Raw genomic sequence first — 11,376 nt, forward strand, 5'->3', positions numbered from 1 at the left:
ATACATCTAAAAGAAGGGTCATATACAAGTCCAAGGATTGGGTTGATCTAGACCCATACTCATTTGTGCCTTTGAGGCAACATTCTTGTGTTTGTGTGCTTGCTTTGTTTTCTTGTCAAAGAAACATCAAATCAGAAAATCACTTTCAAAAACAAAGTATTCATCCAAACAAACACATCAAAAACAAAGTGCAAACAACAAAAAATCAAAACCTTTATGACCATTCTTCACGTCTTGCGAAAGAAGAAGCATCATCAGAATATCAACTTGAAAAGAAGACCATTGAGCTCAAAGGCTTTGATCAAAAGGGGGAAATTCTTCTATATTAATAGACAAATCTTTGTCTCACATAGAGTCTTTCTACATCGTATGCGTCTCTACCTTCAAGGCAAAACAAACGAATTTGATTCAGAATCATTGAACCGCAGAGCTTTTATGCAATATAGAGCTCTGAGTTATCACAAAAATCAAGGAGGAAAGATTAATCCAAACTTCTTCCCAAACGTCTGTATCACCTACAACACAACTCGAGAAATACCATCAACACCTGAAAGGGAAGAGATAGAGTTTGTCCCATTTGTAACACAAAGTTTTTATTGAAATTGAAAACATTTTCATCCATCATCTCACTCATACATCATCACTTCATCATCAATCCATCCCAACTCTCAAAACATTAAGAGGTTCTTGTCCCAAGTTCTCTTTTAGATATTGCTTGAAATCAAACACATCACATCACTTTTTTAGATTGTTTCTACATCTAGGATAAGCTCATCCTAAGAGACACATCTACGCAGGTTAAAACTAGTTCATGAGTGAATCCTCTCATTACTAGGTAGTTAAATCTGTAACACATCTCAGATTTCTCTACACCTTATCACATCAAAACTTATCAAAAAAACAAGCAATTCAAAGAAGGAATTTTGGTTACATCCACCTTAAAGGTGCTAGAGATCCACGTGCAACACAATTCACCAACCATCAATCTCTCATTTCAACAAAAACTCATCATCATTTTCATGCAATTTCAACAAAGACTCATAAACAAAATGGCTCAAACCCGATCATAGTCACGGCAACGAGAAATAGAAATAGAAGAAGAAGAAGAGGAAAATCTCAATGAATTCCAAGAAGCACTTGGAGGAAATGTGAGTGACGAAAACCCAAGTACTCCTACTTCTGCAACAATAGAAAGGGCTCAGCATAACCCTCTCTTTAACAGATTGTTTGACGAAATACTCAGGAGCAATGCGGATGCTCACTTCTTAAAACTCGCTCAAGAAGGAGCAAAACTCCCCTCTGACTTTGATCTTGCCCAATTAAGACAAGCATCAGAAAGACAAAGTCGCCATGAAGAGGAAAGAGGTAGAGATCCCATCAGCTATAACATTCCTCGAGGTAACCCACCACCTCCTCCTCCAACTGAAATGGAGATGTTGCGGCAACAAGTCGAGAATCTCGCCCAACAACTTCATAGTGGTGTCAAGACTAACCAATTCTCACTCAATGACATATGTCCCTATCCTTTTGATAGGAATCTTTATATGCCGCCCTTTCCACGAGGATTCGAAACACCCAAATTTGAAAAATATAGAGGAAAGGGAGATCCTCGTGATCATGTCAGAGAATTTCATTCTGCTTGCCTCGAAGTGGCATATGAAGACACATACCTAATGCGCCTTTTTCCCCAAAGCTTGGGAGGAACAACCACATCATGGTTTTCTCGAATACCAGGTGGCATTAGAACATTTGAGGAACTCATCCAGAAGTTCCTAGCACATTACTCTCGTAACATTGAACGCGACATCACCATGGCTGATCTGTGCAACACCAAACAAAAACCAGGTGAACTATTCTTAGTATTCCTGCAACGATGGCGTCAAATGTCTAGCAGACGTTCTCTTCAGTTACTTGAACGAGAACTAGTGGAAATATTCATTTCCAACTTAAACGAAGAAATGGAATTTCACCTGGATGTCAAAGACACAGACTCTTTTAATGATATGATCACCAAGGGTTTAAAATGTGAACGGGCACTAATCAAGAAAGGACTCATCAAAATCTTGAATGAACCAAAAGATGGTCCTCGCCCGCACTTCAATAGTGATAAACCAAGCTTCTGGAATAAAAACAAGAATATCGTCAACGATGGGGTTGTGGATGCTCGGACTATCCAAAACGCACAACCTGTGGTTTGGTTTGCAGGACAAAATCCTCCACCTCAGAATAACACAAATATTCCTTCCAATCAAGGTCGCATCACATCTCATGATGAACCTAGACCTCGTCAGCAAAAACAGAAACGCACATACACTCCCTTAGGGGAACCCATTGAAACAGCATTGTGACAACTCATTTCTCAAAATTTGGTCACTCTACCTAAACTATCAAACTATGAGCCTCAGGTCAAACCGGCATGGTGGAGAGATACTGAACACTGTGAATTCCATCAAGGAAGAGGGCACAAGACAAGTAATTGTCACCGATTGAAAGATCTCATTCAGGATCTTATTGATCGAGGAGAAATTGAAATTGAAGGACATGACCCAAAAACAACAAATAATGATCATTTGATGTTCAAAAATCCACTTCCATCACAAGATCAAAGGGGTCCTTCCACTTCCAGGCGAGGCACTGATACCACAGATTATACGCAGGCTGCGTATAATTACACTGTCAATCATCTGTATGATGCCAATGAACAAGTTGCAACCATAACTTTCAAAAATCCCAACTCAAATTGCAATGTTGTTACGCGTCGCGGCAAAGTTACCATCAAGGCAGCTCCACAAGGCACCACCTCCATCCCAAAGCAGTACAATCTTGTGGAACAATTAGACAAAACCCCTGCGCTTATATCCATTTTAGAGCTTTTGCGTCTATCGCCATCTCATAAAACTATCTTGGATCAAGCACTCCAAGAGGCATCAGTCCCTGCAAACCTGAATACAGACCAATTTCAAGCAATGGTTGGAAGTCTAAAGTCATCACCTTGTCTCATTTTTTTCGAAAGTGACAACTCTTCTTTCCAGCAACCTCATAACGCCTCAATTCACATCGAAGGATTTATTAACCAACACAGGATCAAGCGAGTCTTGATCGATAATGGAGCAGGCCTGAACATTAGTACACTATAGTTGGTCACAGCATTGGGCTATGCGGTAGAATCAGTGGATCCTCATAAGAAGATCACAATCAAAGCCTATGACGATGTAGAGCGTTCATCCAAAGAAGCTGTGGTACTCCCAATCCGAGTGGGCCCCGTGGTAAAGCACATCATCTGTCAGGTTTTGGACCTTCCTCTGCCATATAATCTATTGTTAGGGAGACCTTGGATACATGTCATGCAAGCCGTTCCATCTACCTACCATCAATGTATCAAGTTCCCACATAACGGTGTAGAGATCACAATCCTGGGCGATGCAAATCCCTTTGCATATTGCCATAATATCAGCCATCAACCAGAGATTACCGTTCCTAATAATAGAGAAGCCATTTCCTCCACATCATATATAAGTCCTGCCTCTCTTGCCAGTTCAAACACCATTATACCAAAGCAAGAAAAGCTTAAGATGAAAATAGCAGAGGAAGGTCCTGGAGAATACAACTTGAGTCAACTCTTTTGTGTGGGACAAATGCCCACTTCTCCTCGAACACATGGTAAACCACAGCAGTTACTCCAGCAACCACTAATCACGCCTGCATGTGCTTTGACGCCTTTCATCCTTGGAAAGAGTCAAGAAGAAGAAACCCAAGATGAGGACTTGGCGGAATGGATCTATAAAGATCCCATCACCATTGATATACCACAAGTTAGACTTCCTACGGATCAGTATGGCAAAGGTCTCCTCATTATGCAACGAATGGGGTATGATGGTCAGAGTGCTTTGGGATATTGCAAACAAGGACGACATGAACCCCTGCTGCCGGAATTCAAGCCCAAAGGTAATACAGGCCTAGGCTTTGAAAAAGAGATCTTTCCTAAGCTTAGATTCAAAGGAAAACCCAACAAACCATTTTGTCCACCTACTGCAAAGAGGACACCTTTCATAATCAAAGCGGCATCAAGCACCATCCCAACTGCCCCATCGAGGCTCACAACCCCAACGCAACCATCACCAATGTCATTTATTCCACCAAATGAACCCATAATCCCACCAGCAGCACCATTAGCAGCAACAACTGTATTGAAACCCGTAGCAGCATCTATGGCACCAATAGTTCCAGCAGAAACCACTGAGTCAATATTACCGATACTTCCCGTATCAGATTCTTTTATCCCCATCAATCTTCCTGCAACACCGATCACTACAAAGGTACATCAACCAATCACACCTGCAGTGTTTAACTCAAAGGACATCCCAGTATGGTATAGCAATCGAATGCTAGAAAGTGATTCAGAGACCGACTCACATGAATGGGAATTTGATTCGGTATAGCTTAACACTTCAGATGAGGACGACGCATCACCACCTCCGCCACGCAAAGACATCCCTGTTTATGGAGAAGCATAGATAAAGACCACATGAGTTCCTGAACTGGAAACATCTTCCACAGACCCTACGTCTCATCCTACGCCTGATTCTGACAAGGAGAGTACCATTAATGACCTTCACCATAACATCTTAACCCTCACTAATACATCTAACGCACTTAACCTAATCGATGAAATAATGCCCATTATCCATCCTGAACTCATCAAATGGAACCAACCAAATCCCCCATGTATTGACTTCTTCCAAAACGATGAGGCTATCATTGACTTTTTAGAATTAAGGGATAACCTACCAAGCGGGGATCACAAAGCTGGATTCGCCATTGAACTTAATAGCGCAGCATACTTTAGGGCGGATGCCAAACCTTTCAGCTGCAAATATATAACAATAAAACATGGATCTTCCAGTGAAAACCACACTGTGGCACTGTTTGATCCGACAAAAGTAAAAAGAAAGAGCGTATCCAACGGTGAAAACCTCTCTGAGGCACCTGAGGATGAAGGGTTTGACATTCTCCCTGCTAATGTACAACAGGAACGATCAACGATTCTCATCGAGGAAACCAAAGAATACAATGTGGGGACTCCTGAAAATCCTCATCTCATACATCTGGCATCTCTTCTCACTCTAGAGGAACAGCCTAAATTTATAGAGTTCTTCCAGAAGCGTCAAATCAACTTTGCATGGTCATATGCAGACATGCCTGGGCTTGATCCTGATTTAGTCATGCATCACCTTACCATAGCAGAAGGAGCCAAACCTGTCAAGCAAAAGCTTCGTAAGATGCATCCTCAGATTGCAGTACTAGTCAAAACAGAACTCAAGAAACTCCTAGATGTTGGTTTCATTAGACCCATTGATTATGCAGAATGGATCTCCAATATTGTGCCAGTCGGCAAACCAAAAGGGGGCATCCACATTTGTACTGACTTCAGAGATCTGAATAAGGCATGTCCTAAGGATGACTTCCCCTTACCAAATATTGACATCATAGTGGATCTGACAGCCGGACACGCCATGCTTTCACTCATGGATGGCTTTTCAGGATACAATCAGATAAAGATCGCACCAGAAGATCAACATAAGACAGCCTTCACATGTCCATGGGGCACATATTGCTGGAATGTGATGCCTTTTGGTCTAAAGAATGCAGGAGCAACCTATCAAAGAGCAATGACCACCATCTTCCATGACACGATGCATACTATGATGGAAGATTATGTGGATGACTTACTAGCCAAATCACTCACTAGAGAAGGGCATCTCCACATCTTAGATAAAATCTTTGATAGACTGGAACAATACCATGTTCGACTCAACCCCAAGAAATGTGTCTTTGGAGTGACCTCCGGGAAGCTTCTAGGATACATTGTCTCAAGCAAAGGTATTGAGGTCGACCCAGCAAAGGTAAAAGCAATTATGGACATGCCACCTCCAAAGAATATCAGTCAGCTAAGGACATTACAAGGACGGCTTCAATCCATCCGAAGATTCATTGCACAATTGGCTGATAAATGTCACCCATTCACTCACCTGCTACACAAGAACATCCGCTTTTAGTGGGACGCCCAATGCCAGCAAGCATTTCAGACGCTTCAAGACTATCTCATGAATCCACCATTGCTGATACCACCACATCTAAGTAGACCGTTGTTACTCTATATCTCAGCAACAAGTACATCATTGGGTGTACTACTGGCACAACATAATGCAGAAGGAAAAGAGTGTGTTGTTTACTACATCTCTCGCACACTGGTGGGCTATGAACTCAATTACACACCTATTGAGCGAGCTTGCCTAGCAGTAATCTTAGCAGCCACTAAATTGAGGCACTATCTGTTAACACACAAAGTACAACTCATTGCAAAGATTGATCCACTCAAGTATTTACTCAGCAAAGAAGCTTTGACAGGTCGCTTAGCCAAATGGGTGATGATTCTAAGTGAATTTGACATCGAGTATGTGGACCGTAAAGCTATCAAAGGGCAGGTCATTGCAGATCAGTTGGTCGATGCACCACTCATAGGCGATCATCCTCTCATTTCCAATTTTCCAGATGAAGAGATATTCGTGATTACAACAACACAACCATGGAAACTATACTTTGATGGTTCGTACACTAGGCATGGCTCGGGGGCAGGCATTCTGTTTATCACACCTCAGGGTGATAGCATCCTGAAGTCTTACAGGCTCACATTTCCATGCACACACAACATAGCAGAATATGAGGCCTTGATCATAGGGCTCAGGTTAGCCGTACAATGGAAATTACAAGAACTACAAGTATATGGCGACTCCCAACTGGTCATTCAACAAGCCACAGATGAATATTAGACCAAGGATGATAAACTCATGCCATATAAGCAAATGGTGGACACTCTAAAGACATCATTTACTACTATCACTTTTGAGCAGATACCAAGAGATCAGAATCGAGCTGCTGACGCTATGGCTACCATCGCATCTCTCCTAGATCTTCCACAGAATTCAACACGCTACGAGTTCTTGGTCGAACAGCTTTGGATCCCCGCTTATGATATCCCCGAATCCGAAATGATATGTCGCCTTGTCGGTTCTGAATCCCCATGGTACGGTGAATTCTACACCTATCTCCGCGATCACACCCTTCCTCCCAACCAATCAAATAACCAACGTAAAACCTTCATTCGCCAAACTGCTCGATATACCATTATTGCCGAAACCCTATACCGCCGCAGTCTTGATGGTACTCTCCTTCGATGTCTGGAACAAGATGAGATAACAAAGGCTTTGGAAGAAGTCCATGAAGGAATTTGCGGGACTCATTCAAGTGGTCCATCGCTAGCTAAGAAACTCCTACGCAATGGATACTATTGGCCATCTATTGAAAAAGATTCCTACTACTTTGTCAGGAAGTGCAAGAAATGCCAAGTTCATGGTGACCTGATACATGCACCAGCCCAGGAACTACAACCAATCACGACACCATGGCCTTTTTGTCAATGGGGCCTTGACCTTGTGGGTAAGATTCATCCATCTTCATCCAATGGCCACAAATTCATTATTACCGCCACCGAATATTTCACAAAGTGGATCGAAGCTATTCCACTTACCCAAGTCACCGGCAAGCAGATCGCCTCATTCATCCTCAACTACATCATCTGCCGGTATGGTGTACCCATGTCCATCATCACAGATAACGGTCTTCCTTTCAAAAATCAGGATGTCCGTGAACTTTGTGAAAAATTTCATATCCAATACCGCTTTTCCACTCCCTATTACCCACAAGGCAATGGTTAGGCCGAAGCATCAAATAAGAACATATTAAGAATCCTCAAAAAGATAGTCAATGATGCCGGTCGTGATTGGCATGTTCAACTAAATCTAGCGCTATGGGCATATCGAACTAGCATTCGAACCCCTACAGGTGCAACTCCTTATTCATTGGTCTATGGTGCAGAAGCTATCTTGCCTATTGAGGTCGAGATACCATCACTACGGGTTTCCTTGCATAATCTGATAGATGACGAAGCCTACAGAGTATCCCGTCTTCAGGACTTAGAGTTACTTGATGAGAAGCGACAAGCTGCGTACAACCATCTCAAAGCCTATCAGCAGCGCATGAGCAAAAGCTACAATCATCGAGTTAGACCTCGTACATTTCAGGTAGGTGATCTTGTTCTACGAGAGAATCCTCGCAACCAACCAAACAGAGAACATCAGGGCAAATTTGAATCAAACTGGCTGGGCCCATATGTTGTCACTGTTGTATTCAGGTCTGGGGCATATCAGTTGGCTACATTAGAAGGAGAACCGCTCACAGATCCAATCAACAGCATGCACCTCAAACGGTTTTATACCTAAGTTGTACAGAGCATCAAGCTCCCCTACATACCAGAAAATAGTAAAAACATTCAGAAAAATGTCCTAAAGAAAATACAAAAACATTCAAAAAAAAAAAAAGTAAAGAAAAATCATGCATCCAAACGGTGAACAACCACTCCGGTGGCACCTTGGGTAAGTACGATGGTGAAAACCTGGCAAATAGGCGCCACTCGTAAAGGCTATGGCTCCATTGTCTTTCAGACTTGTTGCGATCACATCCACTTCATACATGCATCCATCCATCCAAAACCATGGCTTGTTATTTCTCTGCAATTATGATAGTACTCCATACATCTTGTATCCCACTTTTTCATAGTCATGTCTAAAACTGGGGGCAATGCCTTTAAACTATTGATGGAAGTGGATTCTACATTGTCTTATGATTCATTAAGTTCTTCATTCAAACAATCATCAAAATACCAAAAACATTCAAAAATGTCTCAACACAAAATCCAAAAAACATTCAAAACAATTCAAAATCCAAAAACATTGACAAAACATCGAAAATCACACAAAAACATGGCAACACCTTGTACATACTCATCCATGCAGATACCAAAACAAGCATTGACAAAATACTCACACAATGACCATTTACCAATCGACCACACAATCCACATTAACACTCAAAAACTGTCTTCAACTAGGATGCATCCTTCCTTACCAAAACAAAGACAAAAGTGACGTTTTCTTTGACAAGAAAATTATGTTAAGCTATCAAATACTTGGTTGATTTGTGAGTACAATCATTCGTTTATCTGTATCAGGATCTTTCAGCATTGTTTTGTATCGTTTGCGCATTATTTCCGATGAAGTTCTGGGGCATGTGCTAATGGTGTCTACGTGGGAAGTTCACCAAGCTACGTAATCTTATGCAAAATGCAGTCATAGATCACTACGGCTTGCTGACTACAGCGTATACCTCGACCATATGGGCATGAACCATTACCAAGGATCCATATTCTTTATTCTTTATGTATATACTGTTTGTTTGCAGGTACAATGCTCTTCCTTTGGTTCCTCCTACCTCATCCAAACTAGATAAAGGTTTTTATCTCTTAGTACGGTATGCACTTGTCTCAGGATATGATCAGCCTAAGATCAAGGAGGACGATCCAAGTCATGCATGAACAAAGATAATCCTTGTCTGTTCCGCAAGCAATACTCTAGTCGACTTGACCCTTATATCAAGTCGTTTGTATTAATTTGCTATATAAAATCCATGTAAGGAATACTCAGGTCATCTTGAATCATTATGTCAAGATGCTTGTATTCTCTTCCAACATTTTAAAGCTCAATGATGAAAATAGAGCACTATGGATCGTCATTTCATCTCATCTGTTTATATCTTGCATTCCGTTGCATATCACCCATTCATTCATTCATATGTAGGTTTTATATGCAAAAGTGACCATTAAAAACTGGTCTTGGATACAATCACGACCGAGTACTCTGATACATCATCAATGCATCATGCAAAGTCTCAAAAACCTTGCATTCCTCATGGTCATTTTAATTGCATCTTGCATTAAGTACATTCACATCATTTTAACTTAACATTGCATATAGTTCTTTTTTGACATTAGTTTTCATTAAATCATTTGCATCATTGCATCAATCATAAATAATTAGATTCATTCATGGGATCAAATTGTCTTTGATTGTTTTAAATCATTTAATAGGCATTCATATAGTGTCGATTATCCATCATCATTTTATTATCCTTTATTATTTATTATGGTATACATTCATTTATCCATTTAGTGAAAAAGTGCATTCATTCATCCATTAAACTAAGTATCTTATTATACTCATTTTAGGATTCATTCACATTGCATTCATTATCATCTTTTTTGCATTAAGGTGCAGTTATTAAACCCATAAGTTATAATATCATCACATTATCATTTTTTTTACTTAAGCATATTAAAATCATAAAAATCCACTTGTTTATAAAAAATTGGTTCATAACATTTTATATCCATTATATATAGGCATTCATTTAAACATTATCATATAAACATTTGTACTTTACATTTTGTTTATCCATATTTATTCATTTAAAAACATCTAGATGCATATCCATACATAACATCATTCATTCGACCATTGCATTAACATCATCACATAAATCATCTCATCAATATATCAAAATAGGAAACACCAAAATCTTGTTCGTAAATTATCATAAGCATACATCATCATCATGGCATTACATACATAAAAGCATTACATCAAAAATAAAAAATCATACATATATTAACCTGCATTCATATGTCAGTATCCAACATCATAAATCATCATAAAAACATGCATATAAGAAACATCTCATCAATGCATACATATACACATATCCATCTAAATAAATTCATCATCCTGCATAAACATCCATACATAATCAAATGCATATCATCAAAATATGGGATCTCCTCATATATCTCATCTCATATATCAGAGTACAATGAAGTCTACAAAATCGGCTACCAAGAGCCATCCAAGATACAGTCCAAAAAATAAACAATGATACAAATACATCTATGCATGAATGCTCTCTCAAATGCCACTCTGGCCCGATGTTGTCCCAACACCTCCCCCTGCTCCACCACTGGTGTCTGCACCACCTGATCCATCTCTCTGTGGAGGCCTCATCGAACCACCACTCCCTCTTGCATCCCCTGATCTCTCCCGCCTCAAAGGACCCATCACTCCCCCACTGCTCTGCATCCTCTGCGATCGCTCTGATCTAGTCTGCCGCATCTGAGTATAACTGAGAGCTCGCTGACTAACTGGCACCACCTGCTCATATAAACCCCACCAGTACTCTATCTCAGCCTGTGCTCATCCAAACTGCCTCATCACCTCCCCTGTAGGCCACTGTGCTCCTACTCCAACCCGGACTCTCTCCTGCAGCTCTACCAATCTCTCCACTGCAGTATCTCTCTCCCGCAGCACCACCGTCAGCTCTGACTCCCATGCAAATAACTGCACATCCCTAGCTGCCACCTCCGCCTCCAAA

The sequence above is a fragment of the Cryptomeria japonica genome, chromosome 6 (assembly GCF_030272615.1).
Source record: "Cryptomeria japonica chromosome 6, Sugi_1.0, whole genome shotgun sequence".
Taxonomy (NCBI): domain Eukaryota; kingdom Viridiplantae; phylum Streptophyta; class Pinopsida; order Cupressales; family Cupressaceae; genus Cryptomeria; species Cryptomeria japonica.